We start from the raw sequence: 20,958 nt of genomic DNA on the forward strand, positions 1-20,958 counted from the left end.
GCAATCCAGCTGTTCCAGGATGGAGAAACCAGCCTCAAAACCCCCTGACTCCACTCCTCTGGGGGAAGGAAGCACTGTGACTGTGGAGAACATCACGGGAGACACTGCTGCTTCGGTGAAGGTGGCGAATGAGTGCTGTGACTCCTTGAAAAGCCTGAAGCATCAGTTCAAGGAGAGCATATACAGAGTTGAGAAGGGGAGTGAGAGAGCAAAGAAAAGTGCTCAAGTGCCTAGAAGCCTTCAGAGAAGCCATTAGCAAAACCATGGTCAACAAATGGTGCTTTGACAGAGGGAAAGGAGAAATACAAAAGTACACCGAGTGCTGCTGAGGTGGTGGAAGACGTTGAAGAGAGCATGGAGAACAATGCTGGCATTATCTTACCTGTATCTCACTGTGAGGCCTAAGATGGTGCTGGGTCATCTTATGATGGTATGCCCCATGGAAGTGGAGGAACCGGAGTCCATGAAGAAAATCCTCCGCTGGGAAAAAGAGAGGGAAGTCGCAGAAAAGAGATGGTGAAGCAGCGGTAGTAGAAGAGAAGGCTGTCCCATTCAAAAAGAATGAAGAGCGGAAAGCTGTGAGAAAAGACCATCAAGATGACACCCAAACAGATCCTGGCATCCTGACAAGAAGCGGAGCAAAGAAACTGTAAGCTGCCTTGGCCAAAGAAGCTCTGAGCAAAGCTGGAAGTGGACAGAGTGTCACTTCCGATGGGGGGCAAGCTGTAGCAGTAAGGGGTCTGAAGTGGGCCTGAGTGATGGCAGGCACCAGCAAACAGGGATGCTCATCCAGATCCGGGTACCTGGGTAAACCCGGGTACCCAACCATTTTTACGCTATCTGGGTCGGATCCAGATCCAGATACCTGGGCCAATATTAGAGATGTCGCGAACCTCCGATTTTCGGTTCGCGAACCCTGTTCGCGAACCTCCGCGAAAGGTTCGGTTCGCGAAAAAGTTCGCAAACCGCAATAGACTTCAATGGGGAGGCGTACTTTGAAAATTTAAAAAAATTCTACTGGCTAGAAAAATGATAGAAAACATGTTTCAAGAGCTCTAATACCTGGAGGCACACCTGATTGAGTGAAATACACATCACTGCTGGAGAACCCGCCCTCCCTCCTCCAAGCAAGGTCCTTATACCATTTGACTCAGTTGTCTGCCTACACTAATTAGTTATGGGACAGCTGCTACACACTCTGCTAGGGAGATTTTAATTAGCCTCTTGTGGGTCTCCTCCCTCCTACCCTTCTACTTATTCCCTCCTACCGGAGGGAGGAGGGTCTCTTCTGCCAGGGAATTATACTATTTTAAAAACCAGTATACATCATACCATGGCTGGGAATCGAACCCAGATCTCACTGTGTGGTGGGCAAGTCACCCTAACCACTGTACCACTACAGTAGTAAGTGAAGCTGGCCCAAAATTTACCATTTATGCTCAATGCAATAGAAACAGTTTGCTTAAGGGGAACCTTAACTGAGAGTGATATGGATGTTTCCTGTAAACAATACCAGTTGCCTGGCAGTCCAGCTGATCTTTGTGACTGCAATAGTGGCTGAATCACACCATGAAACAAGCATACAGCTAATCCAGTCTGACTTCAGTCAGAGCACCTGATCTGCATGCTTGTTCAGGGGCTGTGGCTAAAAGTATTAGAGACACAGGATCAGCAGGTGATTCAGGCAACTGGTATTATTTTAAAAGGAAAAATCCATATCCTTCTCCGTTTAGGTTCCCTTTAAGAATTTGTAGCATAAAAACTAACTCACATTGGCTGGGATTTGAACCTGGGTCTCACTGTGTGGTGGGCATGCACCCTAACCACTGTACCAACTGAAGCTGGCCTAAAAATTACCATTCATGCTCAATACAAGAGAAAAAGTAGACAAGACAAATAACATTTATATTACACTTTTCTCCTGGCGGACTCAAAGCACCAGAGCGGCAGCCACTAGGGCGTGCTCTATAGGCAGTAGCAGTGTTAGGAAGAGAGAGAGATATGAATCTACTTGGCTATCTGGGGTTCTCTTTGGACAACTGTTGAACACAAAAGAGAAGGCCATGTCTGGCAACATATCTGTAAGCACTGGCTGTAATGGTTAAGGGCTCTGCCTCTGACACAGAAGACGAGAGTTCAAATCTCAGTTCTGTCTGTTCAGTAAGCCAGCACCTATTCAGTAGGACACCTTAGGCAAGTCTTCTTAACACTGCTACTGCCTATAGAGCATGCCCTAGTGGCTGCAGCTCTGGTGCTTTGAGTCTGCCAGGAGAAAAGTGTGATATAAATGTTATTTGTCTTGTCTACTTTTTCTCTTGTATTGAGCATAAATGGTAATTTTTAGGACAGCTTCAGTTGGTACAGTGGTTAGGGAGCATGCCCACCACACAGTGAGATCTGGGTTCGATTCCCAGCCATGGTATGATGTATACTGGTTTTTAAAATAATATAATTCCCCGGCAGAAGAGACCCTCCTCCCTCCGGTAGGAGGGAATAGGTAGAAGGGTGGGAGGAGGTGGGAGGTGACCCACAAGAGGCTAATTAAAATCTCCCTAGCAGAGTGTGTAGCAGCTGTCCCATAACTAATTAGTGTAGGCAGACAACTGAGTCAAATGGTATAAGGACCTTGCTTGGAGGAGGGAGGGTGGGTGGGCTTACAGCAGTGAGACCAATGTGTTTGGCAATAATATGTCTGCTGACAGTGATATGGAGGGTCAAAGTTTTGCTCAATAGAGCATTATGGGGCGAATCGAACTTCCGCAAAAGTTCGCCTGATGCAGGCGAACGCGAACCCCCAAAGTTCGCCTGGAACCGTTCGCAGGCGAACCGTTCGCGACATCTCTAGCCAATATCTGGATAGCTCTATGCGGGTATCTGGCCGCATAATCCGGATACCCGCGGGTACCCACGGATATCCAGATCTGGGTACTGTAACAAGGGAAATGATCTCATTTAGCCAATCAGAGGGCTCCCAGCAGAAGCCCTAGCAACCAATCACAGAGGGGAACTCTGGCCAGCCCCACCTGACCTCATTGAGCCAATCAGAGGCCTCCCAGCCTAAGCCCTGGCGGAAGCAGGAAATTTAGGCGCATGAGGCAGGTGGACAAAAAGGGCGCCGGCATTCACTCCCATAATAAATATCGTTTATTGGCGCCCAACAGGAAAAAAGGGCGCCGGAGAAAAAAAACATTTTACAAGCGGCGCCCGGAGACTTTTAATGTTTTATAACTGCTTCTCATGATTACACATTATTTAATGATTTATATTTTTTTAAACATTATTTTTAAACGAAAAACAGTACAATATTTTGAAAAACATTATTTTTAAACGAAAAACTGCACAATATTTTTTTAAAACGTTATTAATGCTTATCACAGAGGGGTCTTAGGTTTAGGCACCACCAGGGGGGTCTTAGGTTTAGGCACCACCAGGGGGGTTTAGGTTTAGGCTCCACCAGGGGGTCTTAGGTTTAGGCACCACCAGGGGGGTCTTAGGTTTAGGCATCGCCAGGGGGGTCTTAGGTTTAGGCATCGCCAGGGGGGTCTTAGGTTTAGGCACCACCATGGAGGTCTTAGGTTTAGGCACCACCAGGGGGGTCTAGGGTTTAGGGGTAGGTACAGGGAGGGTTCTGTGTGAGAGATGGGTTAGGTATAGTTTTAGTAAAATTCTTATTAATGTTTTATAAAACGTTATTATACATTTCACTTTTTACACAGGGAAGATAAACGTTTTTACAATTGCCGATTTCATACACATTATTTAATGATTTATAACTTTATAAAACATTATTTTTAAACAAAATATAGCACAATTTTTTTTAAACGTTATTCATGCTTATCGTTTAAAACCTTGCGCCCTTTTTTCCCAGCGCCCTTTTTTCCCAACGCCCTTTTTTAACGTACGCAGCCCTGGCACCCAATCACAGAAGGGAACCCGGGCCAGCCCCCTCTGTGTAATAAGGAGGGCTGGCATGATGAAACAGATCGTCCTTGCTTGTGTGGCTGGCTGGCTGGTCACTGACAGACTTGCTCCAGTGCTGTTGGCTTAGCAAGTGCTGCCTGTATACAGTGATAAACCTAAAGCTTTGAGTGCTAAACACCTTGTCCTTCACTACACTATTGTTCTATTGTTTTTTTTAGCTAGCTAGTGTAATTGTTTGATTTTATTCACTCATTTAGGTCCTGTCTGTGTCTGTGTGTGCTGTACAGGCCAGCAGGACAGTATAGGTTAGGGAATAGGATTACTGTGTTATTGTATTGTATTATATAGTTAGTTAGTACTGCAGTTAGTTGTTAGAGAGAGTAGTACTGTGTTAGTTTACTACAGATTACTGCAGTGCTGCTGTGCTGAGCATTGTCAGTGTGACAGTTAGACGGATAGTGTGCACTGTCTGTCCTCTACTCTGCGGTCTGTCACTCCGTGCTGATTTGATTTAAAATCCATCCCCGATTTCATTAAAGTAAAAGTACCCCACATCATCTGGTGACATTATCACGTATAAGTAGTACTATGTCTGCTGGCACCGGCAGCCGGGGGAGGGGCAGCAAGGGCAAGAGGACAGGGAGCAACATTACGGCCACCCTCAGAAGGTCTGCCGTGTCAGTGTCGACCCCAGTGGGCAGCCTACTTTCAGTCAGCGAGCTTTTCGCTCCAGGCGCCACGATTGAACTCAGGGCTGTTAGTTGCAAGGAATTTGAGGAGGATGTTCTGGGTTTTGAGGAGAGGAGTATGATGTTGATGATGGGATGAAGGACCGTGACTACCATCCACAGGATGCTGATGTCAGCTCCGACTCTGAGGAGGAGGATGCATCGGTGGGTTTGGCACGGAGGATCAGCATTGCAGACAGTGGCCGTGGAATGTGGGACCCACATCCTTCTGCCGCTACCACCAGCCGCACCACTCAACCCCCAACCGCCACAGGGAGAGAAGCCGCAGCATCCCATTCAGGCCGCAGGGGAATCTTCACCTCCCCAATCTGGCGGTTTTTCACTCTGCCCTCATTGGGCAGAAAATTTGCCATATGCAATGTGTGCAAACTACAGATGAGCAGAGGTTGTGACCCCTACAAGTATGGCACCTCCAGCTTCATCACCCATCTGGCCAAAAAACATGTTGTTGAGCATGAGGAGTTCAAGAGGCTGAAACAAGCTGGCGCTGGCTCCCACCGCCACGGTGCCACAGGCCACTGCTCCTGATACCACCACCTATATTCAACCCAAAACACAATTGCGGTGTCATTTTTTTGGAGGTGTCTGGGCTGAAAACTGTCATGTCCCAGTTTTGTGATTGGACTTTGGACACAATGTGGGCTGCACGACCGCTGTCTGGAACCTAGGCCTGATGTTAATTGACAGCTTTTTTTTTTTTTTCATTTTATGTCCACCGAATAATAAATTAGTGTTTCCCTTTAAAAAAACATGATGCTTCATGCATCATTTACCCTAAAAACCCTTTTTAAAGCTATTTAAAGGGCACTTCCGGTTTTTCTATCCAGATACCCGACTAGGTCGGGTACCCGCGGGTAATTTGGTCGGATACCCAAATCTGATCCGGATATCTGGGTACCCGGATCCGGATCCGGGCCGGTATTAAAAAGTACTACCCGAGCAACCCTGCCAGCAAAGCTGCAAGAAGAGTGAGAGGCTTGCTGGACCTGTGCCCACCCAGGCCAAGGGGACTCTTGTTGATTTGCCCTCCATGGCAATAGAGAATAGTAATATGACCACCATGGTGTAGGTAGTGCAGCAGGTGCTGGCAAATGTGGACATCGAACTGCCTAATTAGGGTGGAGGGAGGAGGGGAGGTAGAGACAAATATAAAAGTTTATCAAACTATATTTGATTTGAAGGTAGTAGGGAAGAGTAGAGTGGTGTTGGCACCCCTAAGATAATTGTTCAAAATGGTAATGGGGTGAATGGGTTTGGTGAGGGTGGTGAGGGTGGTGAGAAAAAGAAAAAGGTGGAGGAAATAGTACAGGATGCTTTGTCTGTTGGTAATGATGTTGTGATAGAAGCGAGGAAGATTTTTGTACTGTTGAAGGGGCTGAGGAAAATATGCAAGTGGCTTCTGGTGCTGACATAGAGGTGGTAGCTCAGGAGGGGCAGAGGGGTCAAACGCCATTGATGTATCCGTAGGTGTGTCCAGTACGCTAGTGCTGATGCAAGAGGAAAGTGTGGCGGATTTTGTGCTTGCCTGGGGTGCACTTGCAGATATAGACGAGGTGTTGTGTGACTTCGTCACCAACAAAAAGAGGTACATAATTACTACATAATTACTGAGTTTAAGATATGCATATGTGATGTAAAAACATGCTGAATTAGAGAGTTTCTCTTTGAAACTGAACGTCAATCTTAGCAGGATTGAAACATTTGGTCTGGGTAAAGCTAGAGGTTTGCAAGCTGAATTTATGGCGGGGAGCAATACTCTTCAGCGACTCTATATATAGGTATGATATAAATGGTACTGAAATATTTAGAGAGAAGATTGCACGCATTGGTGTTAGTCATCCAACACTTCGTCAGCGGCCAATCTCTCTGCCCATGGTTACAGTGATGCATGCAACAATGTCTGTTGAGCCTCAGGTGCCTGTTCAGCCTAAACAGGTGCCTGATTAGGAATCTATCACAAGGGGCGGGGATGATGCTTCGTCCCTCCGTGATAAACAGTGCCCAGGTACCTGGGGCAAGACCAGGTCTTTCGTATGCCCAGGTGGCCAGGGGTCAGCTTACCAATAGAAGATGGACACCTGCTCCCCGGAGTCCGATGCACCCAGTTTCGGGAGGAGGAATGCCATAAGATTAAAGCGCCATTCCCGACATAAAATATTTTGTTGGTCTCCTCCTGGGCCTGGGTGTTAGGGGCTCAGGATATCGTGTACAAATTTAGGATCTGGTGCACAAGCCCCTATTATAGACTAAGTTCACCTCAGGGATCAAACCGAGGGAAGGCAGGTTGAAAAAAGCTCTGCAATTTGGATTAAGGACAACCGCCACTCACTGAACTTTATGTCAAAAAAATACTTTATTGGTAGAAAAATATCAAAACACCCCTCTGAATTCCCCCCTACCCCTAAAAACAAAAGGACACGGTCATTCGTGTACAGGAGTACTCCTGTGCATAAATGCCCGTGTCCTTTTGTTTTTAGGGGTAGGGGGGAATTCAGAGGGGTGTTTTGATATTTTTCTACCAATAAAGTATTTTTTGACATAAAGTTCAGTGAGTGGCAGTTGTTCTTAATCCAAATTGCAGGGCTCAGGATATTTTTGCTATCCTGGCTCCAGGGGACACCTCGAGTTACTAGGATCTGAGCTTTATGACATAAGGGGGCATGGACTATATCCTTGAAGAAAGGTACAAAGTTGAAGATACTACCTGGAAAGGTTTCTTAGTAATGACAATGTCCAGCCAGCCCTTGACCAAGAAGACTCATATCGTGGTGACCAACAGGTCCATCCTGATGAGGGATATTCTCCTTTGGTTAGGTTATATGCAGAAGTACTGTCCGCTATCCACAAAGTCCTCGGCGACCTGGATATCTGGTGAGGGGGGGGGGTATGAGGTGACTGTCGGAATTTGCCAGAAAGGAGTAGACACCCATATCCCCTGATCGGCCCTAATTGATAGAGACTGGATCACAGTATTCTATCCAGCTCAGTCGAGGGTGTGCAACAGGTGTGGTGCAAGGGGGCATTACAGTTATAGCTGCCATTCGCCAAGTTTTCAATTTGCCAGGAGTTCAAACACCTCACCAAAGATTGTAACAATTTGAAATGTAATCTCTGCTTTGGCCACCTGAGTGTCTGAACTCCTGGGCAAATATACCTCGGCAGGTGAAGGAGATTCTGCTGTGTCCAATGGGTGAGAACAACCAGGAGTCCCATCCAGTCCCCCTGATGCTTCAAGTCAGTCCTCCGCTCCTAATGTATCTAAACCTATGTCAACCCTTCATCTGTGTTGTTCTCCAGCAGACCCTCTGAAGGACCGAAAAGACCAGTTGGTAGAACCAGAGGACAATATTCAACTAGAAATGGTGGTTTATGTTGTTCTTGTTAAGCCATTGTCCTGTTTGTTTGAATGGTTGTATGACTGAGCATCCCCCCCCCCCCCCCCCCTAATGCTGTATATCAGTCTTGTAGCATTTTCACAATAGGTTTGAAACTTGTTTTTTTTTTTTGTAATTTCAGAATTGTGTTGCAGTTCTGAGGACATAAAGTCAATTTGCATTTTTTCTCAAAAAAGTATGTACCATTATTATATATGCAAAAGTATACTTGGAATTGGTTGTGTTCTGTGTTAAAGACTTTATGCAAACAATTTGAAGGAACATGCATACTACAGTACTTATTTATTATTATGTTTTTATGTATGTATGTAAAGGTGTAGTCATTTGTTTAGTAAAAAATCAATAAGCTATCATAAGTTATCATACATTAGAGGTACAGACTAACCAGCAAGCTCATGGTGACCCAGAGGTCATTGGAGTGTGTAAGGGGCTACAATGGTCCTAAAAGCCCCCTTACTAAAATGCTATGGAAAACAAAAGTTTGCTTTCATACATTATAATTATATCCAGCACTAGCACTTTTATCTCTGCTGAAATGCAATATAGGCAGCATAAAATGTTTTGCGTGAACTTGCCAGCATTTTCAGGTCAATCAAATCACAGTGCATTAAAGTAAATGTGAAGTGATTTAAAAAACAAAAAAGTTATATACTCACCTATGGTGAGGGAGGGCTCTGGAACCTATAGAGCCTTTCGATCCTTTCACAGTGTCCTTGTTGCCCTCTCTGAGAGAGGCGCTTGGTGCTATACTGACAGATGACAGTTATATACTCCACATTTACTGCCTGATGAAGCAGGATTTTACCTGTGAAACACATTGCAACACTGTTTTGTAGTATATCAATGAATTTATATATTTTTGAAATTGACAGTTTCATGTCTGTTCGAGGAGGTAAGTCCACCACGACCTCCTTAGCGATTTTAACAATTTTAGTTTGTTTTACTCGTTTGGCACCTCTGTTCATTGTTTACTATATGTCGTTCTGGTGTGACTGCCTCAGTGACGCTCTCACACAAGAAAGCCAGAAGAAGAAAACTTAGCTAAACAAATGAAGCACATATTATTTTTGTTGGTCATATATTTATGGATATAAAAGTTATTCATTAACATATTTGCAGCAAAAGTAAGTGAATTGGGCTTATTATTTGGTGTGAACCCCTGAAATAACCGCAACTAAACATTTGTGGTATCCATTGAGCCTGCACGTCAAGCAGGAAATTTAGCCCATTCTTACATACAGAACAGTTTCAGCTCTTGAATGTTGGTGGGTTACCTTAAATAAACTACTCACTTTAGTTCTCTCCACAATATTTCAATTGGACAAGGACAGGACATGGAGTAGGCCATTCCAGAACATTCACTTTATTCTTCATTAACCACTTTCATACTCGCAGTCTCTGCCCCTTAACCACCCTGGCGTTCTGATTAAATCGCCAGGGTGGCTGCGGGAGGGTTTTTTTTAAATAAAAAAAAAAACTATTTCATGCAGCCAACTGAAAGTTGGCTGCATGAAAGCCCACTAGAGGGCGCTCCGGAGGCGATCTTCCGATCGCCTCCGGCGCCCAGAATAAACAAGGAAGGCCGCAATGAGCGGCCTTCCTTGTTTTGCTTATATCGTCGCCATAGCGACGAGCGGAGTGACGTCATCGACGTCAGCCGACGTCCTGACGTCAGCCGCCTCCGATCCAGCCCTTAGCGCTGGCCGGAACTTTTTGTTCCGGCTACGCTGGGCTCAGGCGGCTGGGGGGACCCTCTTTCGCCGCTGCTCGCGGCGAATCGCCGCAGAGCGGCGGCGATCAGGCAGCACACGCGGCTGGCAAAGTGCCGGCTGCGTGTGCTGCTTTTTATTTCATTAAAATCGGCCCAGCAGGGCCTGAGCGGCAGCCGCTGGCGGTGTTGGACGAGCTGAGCTCGTCCAGACCGCTCAGCTGGTTAAGGACCAGAGACTGCTGGTATGGTAAAATGCTGCCTCCTGACGAATTGCTGCACATACCTGCCACTCTCGCTGGTCACAACGCTGTCGCATCAGCCGCAGGCTCCTCTTTCTGCCATCTCTATGATGGCAGAGCACTGGCAGCCGGTCAGGAGCCACTTTCATTGGCTCCTGATGCTGTCTATCAATGGAAGCCAATATGATTGGCTCTCTGTAGTCACAGGGCCGGAGCCAATGAAAGCCGCTTCTGACCTGCTTACAGAGCTCTGCCGTCTTATAGACGGTGAGTGAGCAAATTTCGGCGGGTTCAGAGAGGCGAGATTGGCAGTAATGCATAATGTATCAGGACGTTGAATCTACGTCCAGTCAAAGTGGCAGCACCACCTGCTGGACGTAGATTCGTACTGCTACGCTCCGGAACCAGTTAACCATTTTTTGGTATAACAAGAAAGGGGTAGCGGTCTTTCTGCATCAAGTCACAGAAATATGTCAATTTTGTATAATTCAGAATCATTCCATCAACAATGACAAGCTGTCCAGGTCCAGAAACCTGGACCATACCAGAACAGTCTATCACCACATATCATAGATGGTAAAGGTCTTCTGCTTAAATGCAGTGTTTTACTTTTTTATAAATGTAATGTTGCTCAGATAAGCAAAAACGTTCTAATTTGGCTTCAAAAAACATTCTTCTTGTACCCTTCTAGACTGGTTTGTCCACATAATCTTTCACAATCTGTTGAAGATAATCAGCAATACTTTTAGGAGGAGTGCAGTGCATTTCTCCTTACTACCCTGCCATAGACTCCTTTGCTCTTCAGTGCTCTCCTGATGGTGGACTCAAGAACAGCAGCATAGGCCAATGTGAGACAGACCATTAGTCACTTATAAGCTTTCCTTGGTTCCTTCCAGACTATTACATGCCTTGCAGTTGGATTTATTTTTGATGATTGACCACTTTTGAGTAAGGTAACAATTGTCTTGAATTCCTCCATTTGTGTTTAGTCAGTCTGACTGTTGCTTGGTGAAGTCCAGACTTTAAAGATGGTCTTGTAACCTTTTGCAGGTTTATGGGCATCAACAACACTTTTGTCTGAGGTCCTCCTAAACACCAGACTCTCATTTCACTTTTGATTCGTCATGTGGCAGCCTCCATAAATCTCTTGCTTCAGATTCCCTTTAATTATTATTATTATTTGTCCCCATGCTTCAGATTTGTTGTTTCATATACATGTATAGTAATGACATGTAGTAGAACAGAAATACACGGCGGGAATATTACAAGTTTGACTTTATTGATGGTGAGCTTGAGGTAGTGGGAGGACATGAATAAAAAACAGCAAACAGTCAAGAGACAGAAAATAATAATGTAGAGGCATTGTATCAAAGGATCAGAGGTGCCAAAAGAATAAAAATAGCTAAAAAGCTTAAAGAAGAGGAAGAGGTGGACTTACCTCCTCCAAGCAGACACAAAATAATTCTAGTGTTGTATCAACAGAGCAATTGTATTCACATTCTCTGAGGATCATACAACACGTTTCACAGGAACGACCCTGCTTCATCAGGCTATTGGTTAGAGCATATACCGTGGGTCAGAAATAGCTAACTGAGTAAGATTTGTACAAATTGATAAACAACATATTAATGAAAGATTGAAAACATGATAAGTAATGATACCTATAACAATGTGGTAGGCCACATAAAAATAACTAAACCAAGTGTTAAAAACAATAGTAGTGTTGTGTGGAAGTTACCTTCAAAAATTGTGACTATGCTGTATTAGAAAGTGAGCTGGTGAAGAGGTCCATAGAAGTGACCATGTTAAAATGATAAGGAGATAATGAAGGGTTATATTGGAGTGATAGCGGATAAGGGGAAGGGGGGAGGGAGGATAAAAAAAAACAGCAAGGCATGGGTAGAAGGGAGGGAAAGCAGGAAGTAGACACACTGCGGATTTATTGCATGCGCTCTGTAAGCTGTAACAAAGAAATGCTTTTCTTTAAAGGTTATTATACTGTTGCTTATCTTTTAGAGTAGAGGGGAAGTTCTGAGTTAAGGTTCGCTTTTAAAAGTTTAACAAATCCACAAAAATTGACATGTCCCATTTGGGAGGCAGGCTGACAAGTATACAGTAATATACAGTAATAATATTTATGCACAACATTAGAAAAATGGAGCTATATTAACCATATTGTCCTTTGACAGTACAGTAATAACATTTATAGTAGTAAACTTTATGAATAGTACTGTATACGACATCACAAGTAAAGTATACATTATTTTATATTTTTGCATTGTTTTGAATGTGTAATTATGCTGAACTAATATGCAACATTTTTATCTTACAACATTTAACCGTTCAGAAATTTTGAGCGCTGAGTTGGCAGACACTTCATTGAAAAATACCGAGTTGCTCTAAGCTTGGACACAAGGTCACTGAATAGTAATTTTGAGCAGCCCTTCTAAACTCATCTCAGTTACACACTACCTGAACTATATAATCTGTTATGGAGAGGTCTGCATTCCACTTTCTAGACTTGTAGTGTTATCTAATCTGTTTGACCTGAAACTTGAGATTAGCATTTAAGTACACTGCATACAGCTTTAGCAAAGATTGCGCTCCCTGGAGGACGTCTATTAAATGCTGTCTTGCTAGAAAATTATAAAATATAGTTCAGATGTGAAATTATGATCTAAATGTTGAATAGTCGTTCATAGTAAATGGTTCCTTCCAACCTCTGTACAGTCCTTCCTTTTAAGCCTCATCTACACAGTACAATTTTCCATCAGACAGACGGCTCTATTAAATAGATCTAATAAGAAATTGCATCATGTGTAGACGTCCAAATTGTTTCAGATCCATTTTGGGATAGATTTTGCTTTGATAAGTACCCAAAAATCGATTGCAAAATCTAAAGCCTCATCTACACTGTACAATTTTCTGTCAGATTGGATCTATTAGACGGATCTATTAGATAATTTCCAACTGGTCCAATCGGATTGTGTTATATTTTGTAATAGATTTTGGTTACCTATCAAAGCAAAATCTATTGCAAAATTGATCTGAAACAATTTGGACAACTACACACGATGCAATTTCTTATTAGATGTATCTAATAGATCCGTCTATCTGATGGAAAATTGTACCGTGTAGATGAGGCTTTAGGTGTTATTATTCATTTAAGTAGTGGTAATATTTAAAGTCCTTTACCAAAGATACAGAACAATTCTTGTCACTAACAGATCCTATGTATCTAATCCCTACCATAGTTTAAAGGCTACCATATTCTATGGTCGATTTTAAAAAAGTTAGATTCACTATATATATGTGTGGATAAGCCCCTCTTGCCAGCGCATACGCCAACCCCCACTTTAGGCTTACAAAAATAGGTCAAAAGCTATGAACTGCTGATTGTCAAACCTACAATGTGCCACAATACACAATAACCTTGCATGAAAGCGTGCATTGGAGCATGGCAGTGGGTGTAGAGTGTGCTATAAAGCATACGTCAGCATGTATAGTTGCCTAACCTAAGGGCTGGTTCAGACGGGCGTTTTTGTGGCGTTTAACACAGCGTTTCAGACGCAGCGTTTTTTGGGATCTACTGCCATCCCATGCAAGTGAATGGGAGCGTTTAGAGCTGGCTTTTGCAGGCTTTCATGAAAGCCTGGCAGTAGATCCCAGCGTTGCGTCTAGTCTCAAAAGCAACATGCTGCTTTCAGAGGCAGTAAACGCCAGGAAACAATAGCAGAGACCAGAACTGCTAGCCTTGAACGCTTTTCAAAAGCCTTCAAAAGCTAGCTTTTAAACGCTGGCGTTTAAACGCTGGCGTTTGAACGCAATGCCAAGCAAAAGCTCAGCAGACGCCCGTGTGAACCAGCCCTTACTCCAGCTTGCATCCTCTAGAGTCCTGTGCAACCTCTGCACTGGTCACTAGAGGCCCAGGCTCACTGTCATGTGACCGCAGTGAGCCTTCAGCTTTAGTGGTCAGTTCGGAAAGATCCACAACACAGTAAGGACAGGTAGCTATTCATGCTGAAGTACTCTTACCAGCACACTCTGCATATGGGAAACCCCGTACATATAGTTGAGCCCCCCCCCTGCCCCCCCCCCCCACACACACACACACCCCCACACACACACACACACTCACACAAAAGGCAGTTTCTAGAATATACTGCTCTAAGGACAAGGATGCAAAAATCATGCCTCCAACCCCCCCGTAGGCTGAAGTGTGCAATTTGCAGTGCAGTATTTTGCAGCCCCCAGTATTGGTTAGCCAGAGATGGCCCCCCATATTAGGTAGCCAGATGTAGTCCTCCCAGTATAGGTAGCCAGGTATAGGTGCCCCAGTAGAGATAGCCAGGTATAGGTGCCCCCAGTTTAAGTAGCCAGGTATAGGTGCTCCCAGTATAGATAGCCAGGTATAGGTGCCCCCATTAGATATAGCCAGGTATAGGTGCCCACAGTTAAAGTAGCCAGGTATAGGTGCTCCCAGTATAGATAGCCAGCTATAGGTGCCCCCAGTATAGGTAGTCAGGTATAGGTAGCTTAGTATAGGTGCACCCAGTAGAAATAGCCAGGTATAGGTGCCCCCAGGATTATAGCACAGGGGGGGAAGCGATGGGCACACTAACAGCCGCTGGGAGGGGGCCCAACTTCTCTTTCTTCTCTGTCTCCAGTGCCTCTCACTCTACTTCTTGATTAGCAGAAGTAGAGTGAGCTGCGTTGGGGACAGAGAACACCGGCAGTACATGGAGCTCCATCATATGGACCCCGGAAGAGGTGAGTTTGTGTACCTTGCCTGTGCTAATTTCATGCAATGGAGGGGGAAGCACTGAAAGAGGGCCCGAGGACAGAGATGAATCGGCCCCCCTCCCTGCAGCTATATTATAGTGCCTGTTGCTCCCCCATCCTGCGCTGCAACCCCCTCCTGAACTTAGCCAAGGGAAAGGGAAGTCACCTGCATCGTCTGCCCCTAGAAATGGTGATGCAAGAATTTGGCCTATCTGTGGTGAAATGTGGTACATGTGTATGTGGGAAGAGAGGGAGAGATTCAGCCAAACCAATTCATTAGTAATTGGGAGAAGACCAGAGATCCTAGAGGAAATCCATGCAAACATGTGGAATACATAAAAGACAGTACCCTGGTAAAGATTCATGCATGAGATGCAGTGCTGTAGGCAGAGAGTGCTTACTACTGAGCCCCATGACACACTGTGGTTATGTTTCTCGATGTCGAATCACAATGAGCGCAGGGTTATTTTTTTGGCCTGTCATTGATCACAATGGTCATAGTATTTCCCTGTCATTGATCACAGTCTCTGCTTGTCAGTAATAGTGTTGGGCGAACAGTGTTCGCCACTGTTCGGGTTCAGCAGAACATCACCCTGTTCGGGTGATGTTCGGGTTCGGCCGAACACCTGATGGTGTTCGGCCAAACTGTTCGGCCATATGGCCGAACTAAGAGCGCATGGCCGAACGTTACCCGTTCGGCCCGATTGGCCGAACGGGTCACGTGTAGTGTTGGGCGAACATCTAGATGTTCGGGTTCGGGCCGAACATGGCCGAACTCCGAACATAATGGAAGTCAATGGGGACCCGAACTTTCGTGCTTTGTAAAGCCTCCTTATATGCTACATACCCCAAATTTACAGGGTATGTGCACCTTGGGAGTGGGTACAAGAGGAAAAAATTTTTTAGCAAAAAGAGCTTATAGTTTTTGAGAAAATCGATTTTAAAGTTTCAAAGGGAAAACTGTCTTTTAAATGCGGGAAATGTCTGTTTTCTTTGCACAGGTAACATGCTTTTTGTCGGCATGCAGTCATAAATGTAATACATATAAGAGGTTCCAGGAAAAGGGACCGGTAACGCTAACCCAGCAGCAGCACACGTGATGGAACAGGAGGAGGGTGGCGCAGGAGGAGAAGGCCACGCTTTGAGACACAACAACCCAGGCCTTGCATGAGGACAAGAAGCGTGCGGATAGCAATTTGCATTTTGTCGCCATGCAGTCATAAATGTAATACAGATGAGAGGTTCAATAAACAGGGACCGGAAACGCTAACCCATCACAGATGTTCATTGTTCATGTTACTTGGTTGGGGTCCGGGAGTGTTGCGTAGTCGTTTCCAATCCAGGATTGATTCATTTTAATTTGAGTCAGACGGTCTGCATTTTCTGTGGAGAGGCGGATACGCCGCCGATCTGTGACGATGCCTCCGGCAGCACTGAAACAGCGTTCCGACATAACGCTGGCTGCCGGGCAAGCCAGCACCTCTATTGCGTACATTGCCAGTTTGTGCCAGGTGTCTAGCTTCGATACCCAATAGTTGAAGGGTGCAGATGGATTGTTCAACACAGCTACGCCATCTGACATGTAGTCCTTGACCATCTTCTCCAGGCGATCGGTGTTGGAGGTGGATCTGCACGCTTGCTGTTCTGTGTGCTGCTGCATGGGTGTCAGAAAATTTTCCCACTCCAAGGACACTGCCGATACCATTCCCTTTTGGGCACTAGCTGCGGCTTGTGTTGTTTGCTGCCCTCCTGGTCGTCCTGGGTTTGCGGAAGTCAGTCTGTCGGCGTACAACTGGCTAGAGGAGGGGGAGGATGTCAATCTCCTCTCTAAAGTCTCCACAAGGGCCTCCTGGTATTCTTCCATTTTGACCTGTCTGGCTCTTTCTTCAAGCAGTTTTGGAACATTGTGTTTGTACCGTGGATCCAGAAGGGTATAAACCCAGTAATTGGTGTTGTCCAGAATGCGCACAATGCGTGGGTCGCGTTCAATGCAGTCCTAGGCCGAAGAGGTCATAGCCTAGGGTCACAAAACCTGTTTATTTGGGCAATTTCAATGGTGGCGAGTCTGACGTACATAAATCGCAGCAATGGCCGTTAGCAACGTCTGAATCTCACGAAATGTCTCATGCAGGTAGAAGACATATTGTTAGACTTGGGCTCCAAAGATGGGTTCCCTACATCTCTGCAAACCAGAGTTACAGGGCTCCAAATTTGGTAAAATCACCCATAGGCTTTCATTGGGCCTCCTATTTACAGTTCCAACATCTCACATCTTTTCAAAGGGCAATTACTCAGCAGTACCAAATTTTCTAGCATTGTAGGGACCCTTAGGGGGAACATGACTGGTGAGTTTCGGGCCCCTAGGCCAAAGAGGTCATAGCCTAGGGTCACAAAAACCTGTTTATTTGGGCTATTTCAATGGTAGTGATGGTGGCGTACATAAATCGCAGCAATGGCCGTTAGCAAAGTCTGAATCTCACGAAATGTCTCATGCAGGTAGAAGACATATTGTTAGACTTGGATTCCAAAGATGGGGTCCCTACATCTCTGCAAACCAGAGTTACAGGGGTCCAAAATTGGTAAAATCCCCCATAGGATTTCATTGCCTCCCTATTTCACTTTCCAAAATCTCACATCTTTTCAAAGGGCAATGGCTCAGCAGTACCAAATTTTCTAGCATTGTAGGGACCCTTAGGGGGATCATGACTGGTGAGTTTTGCCACTGCTGAGCCATTGCCCTTTGAAATGGTGTGAGATTTTGGAACGGTAAATAGGAGGCCCAATGAAAGCCTATGGGGGATTTTACCAATTTTGGACCCCTGTAACTCTGGTTTGCAGAGATGTAGGGACCCCATCTTTGGAATCCAAGTCTAACAATATGTCTTCTACCTGCATGAGACATTTCGTGAGATTCAGACTTTGCTAACGGCCATTGCTGAGATTTATGTACGCCACCATCACTACCATTGAAATAGCCCAAAAAAAACAGGTTTTTGTGACCCTAGGCTATGACCTCTTCGGCCTAGGGGCCCGAAACTCAACCAGTCATGTTCCCCCTAAGGGTCCCTACAATGCTAGAAAATTTGGTACTGCTGAGCCATTGCCCTTTGAAAAGATGTGAGACTTTGGAAAGTGAAATATGGAGGCAATGAAATCCTATGGGGGATTTTACCAATTTTGGACCCCTGTAACTCTGGTTTGCAGAGATGTAGGGACCCCATCTTTGGAATCCAAGTCTAACAATATGTCTTCTACCTGCATGAGACATTTCGTGAGATTCAGACTTTGCTAACGGCCATTGCTGCGATTTATGTACGTCACCATCACTACCATTGAAATAGCCCAAATAAACAGGTTTTTGTGACCCTAGGCTATGACCTCTTTGGCCTAGGGGCCCGAAACTCACCAGTCATGTTCCCCCTAAGGGTCCCTACAATGCTAGAAAATTTGGTACTGCTGAGTAATTGCCCTTTGAAAAGATGTGAGATGTTGGAACTGTAAATAGGAGGCCCAATGAAAGCCTATGGGTGATTTTACCAAATTTGGAGCCCTGTAACTCTGGTTTGCAGAGATGTAGGGAACCCATCTTTGGAGCCCAAGTCTAACAATATGTCTTCTACCTGCATGAGACATTTCGTGAGATTCAGACGTTGCTAACGGCCATTGCTGCGATTTATGTACGTCAGACTCGCCACCATTGAAATTGCCCAAATAAACAGGTTTTGTGACCCTAGGCTATGACCTCTTCGGCCTAGGACTGCATTGAACGCGACCCACGCATTGTGCGCATTCTGGACAACACCAATTACTGGGTTTATACCCTTCTGGATCCATGGTACAAACACAATGTTCCAAAACTGCTTGAAGAAAGAGCCAGACAGGTCAAAATGGAAGAATACCAGCAGGCCCTTGTGGAGACTTTAGAGAGGAGATTGACATCCTCCCTCTCCTCTAGCCAGTTGTACGCCGACAGACTGACTTCCGCAAACCCAGGACGACCAGGAGGGCAGCAAACAACACAAGCCGCAGCTAGTGCCCAAAAGGGAATGGTATCGGCAGTGTCCTTGGAGTGGGAAAATTTTCTGACACCCATGCAGCAGCACACAGAACAGCAAGCGTGTAGATCCACCTCCAACACCGATCGCCTGGAGAAGATGGTCAAGGACTACATGTCAGATGGCGTAGCTGTGTTGAACAATCCATCTGCACCCTTCAACTATTGGGTATCGAAGCTAGACACCTGGCACAAACTGGCAATGTACGCAATAGAGGTGCTGGCTTGCCCGGCAGCCAGCGTTATGTCAGGACGCTGTTTCAGTGCTGCCGGAGGCATCGTCACAGATCGGCGGCGTATCCGCCTCTCCACAGAAAATGCAGACCGTCTGACTCAAATTAAAATGAATCAATCCTGGATTGGAAACGACTACGCAACACTCCCGGACCCCAACCAAGTAACATGAACAATGAACATCTGTGATGGGTTAGCGTTTCCGGTCCCTGTTTATTGAACCTCTCATCTGTATTACATTTATGACTGCATGGCGACAAAATGCAAATTGCTATCCGCACGCTTCTTGTCCTCATGCAAGGCCTGGGTTGTTGTGTCTCAAAGCGTGGCCTTCTCCTCCTGCGCCACCCTCCTCCTGTTCCATCACGTGTGCTGCTGCTGGGTTAGCGTTACCGGTCCCTTTTCCTGGAACCTCTTATATGTATTACATTTATGACTGCATGCCGACAAAAAGCATGTTACCTGTGCAAAGAAAACAGACATTTCCCGCATTTAAAAGACAGTTTTCCCTTTGAAACTTTAAAATCGATTTTCTCAAAAACTATAAGCTCTTTTTGCTAATTTTTTTTTCCTCTTGTACCCACTCCCAAGGTGCACATACCCTGTAAATTTGGGGTATGTAGCATGTAAGGAGGCTTTACAAACCACAAAAGTTCGGGTCCCCATTGACTTCCATTATGTTCGGAGTTCGGGTCGAACACCCGAACATCGCGGCCATGTTCGGCCTGTTCGGCCCGAACGCGAACATCTAGATGTTCGCCCAACACTAGCAGTAATCACAATCTTTGTAAGCAGTAGAAGTCAGAGGTCAGTAGTCGCAGTTTCTGTAGTGGTGGTCGGTCAGCATTTATGATCTCTGTAAAGGGGCCCATACACTTAATATCCTGCCGATATGCAGCAGATTCGATCACACTGTGATCGAATCTGCTGTGAAATCGTTGCGCAAACGCTGACCGAACGATCGATTTCCGTCCAGAATCGATCGTTCCCATCGTTCTGTCCATGGCGTGCGGAAGATTTTGCTCGATCGAATGTCCTACGACCGACGCTAGCGGCAATACATTACCTGTTCCGCCGGCGTGAGTCCCCTGGTCTCCGCTGTCCCTTGTCCGCGCTGGGCTCCAGTTGGCTTCACTTACTTCCTGTCCCGACAGGAAGTTTAAACAGTAGAGTGCCCTCTCCTGTTTAAACTTCCCCCGGCAGGAAGTAAAGTGAAGCTGGAGCCCTGGAGCCCAGAGCGGAGAAGAAGACAGCGGAGACCAGGGGACTCGCGCTGGCTGGATCATGTAATGTATGCGGAGGGAGCGGGGCGGCGGCGGCAGCTCCACAGATTGTAAATCGGTTGCATAGTAAAATCGATTCACAATCTGTTTGCAGTAAACGCAGCCATACGATCCCTCTTTGATCAGATTCAATCAGAGAGGGATCTATCTGTTGGCCGATCTGATGGCAAATCGACCAGTGTATGGCCACCTTAATTTGATCCTGTAAGTGACCCTAGAAGTCCCTTCAATTGCTGCATAACAAGGTTTACAGTACCTATAGTAGTCTGCCATTAACTACAGTCTCTGAAATGATCAGCAATTAGTCTCTGTGACAGCAGTACAGGTGCAGGACTCATTGGATCAGGTGAATTGTAAAGCACCTGCCTATAGTTTCATTCGTGTATATGAGCCATTGAAGGTAGTGATAATCGTAATTTGCTAATTACCATTACACAAAATTTTGTGTAATTTTTCGCAATTATGGCCATGTATAATTACATTTTGGACAATAATTTTGCATAATCCATCTGTAATTTTGCATAATTTTTGCCGACTTTAGCGGTTAATAGCAATTATCAAAGCACCTGTACATGCTATCATCACCAATA

General features: G+C 45.4%; 1 long non-coding RNA gene across 1 annotated transcript in view; it reads left to right on the forward strand.

Moving 5' to 3' along the window:
• Positions 1–20,958, forward strand: part of LOC137538240 (uncharacterized) — a 38,235-nt gene that overhangs the window by 11,145 nt on the left and 6,132 nt on the right. Inside the window, exon 2 of the long non-coding RNA XR_011024715.1 lies at positions 8,187–8,240. This is a non-coding gene — a long non-coding RNA (uncharacterized lncRNA). The remainder of the gene's footprint in view (positions 1–8,186; positions 8,241–20,958) is intronic.

The sequence above is a fragment of the Hyperolius riggenbachi genome, chromosome 11 (genome assembly GCF_040937935.1).
Source record: "Hyperolius riggenbachi isolate aHypRig1 chromosome 11, aHypRig1.pri, whole genome shotgun sequence".
NCBI lineage: Eukaryota > Metazoa > Chordata > Amphibia > Anura > Hyperoliidae > Hyperolius > Hyperolius riggenbachi.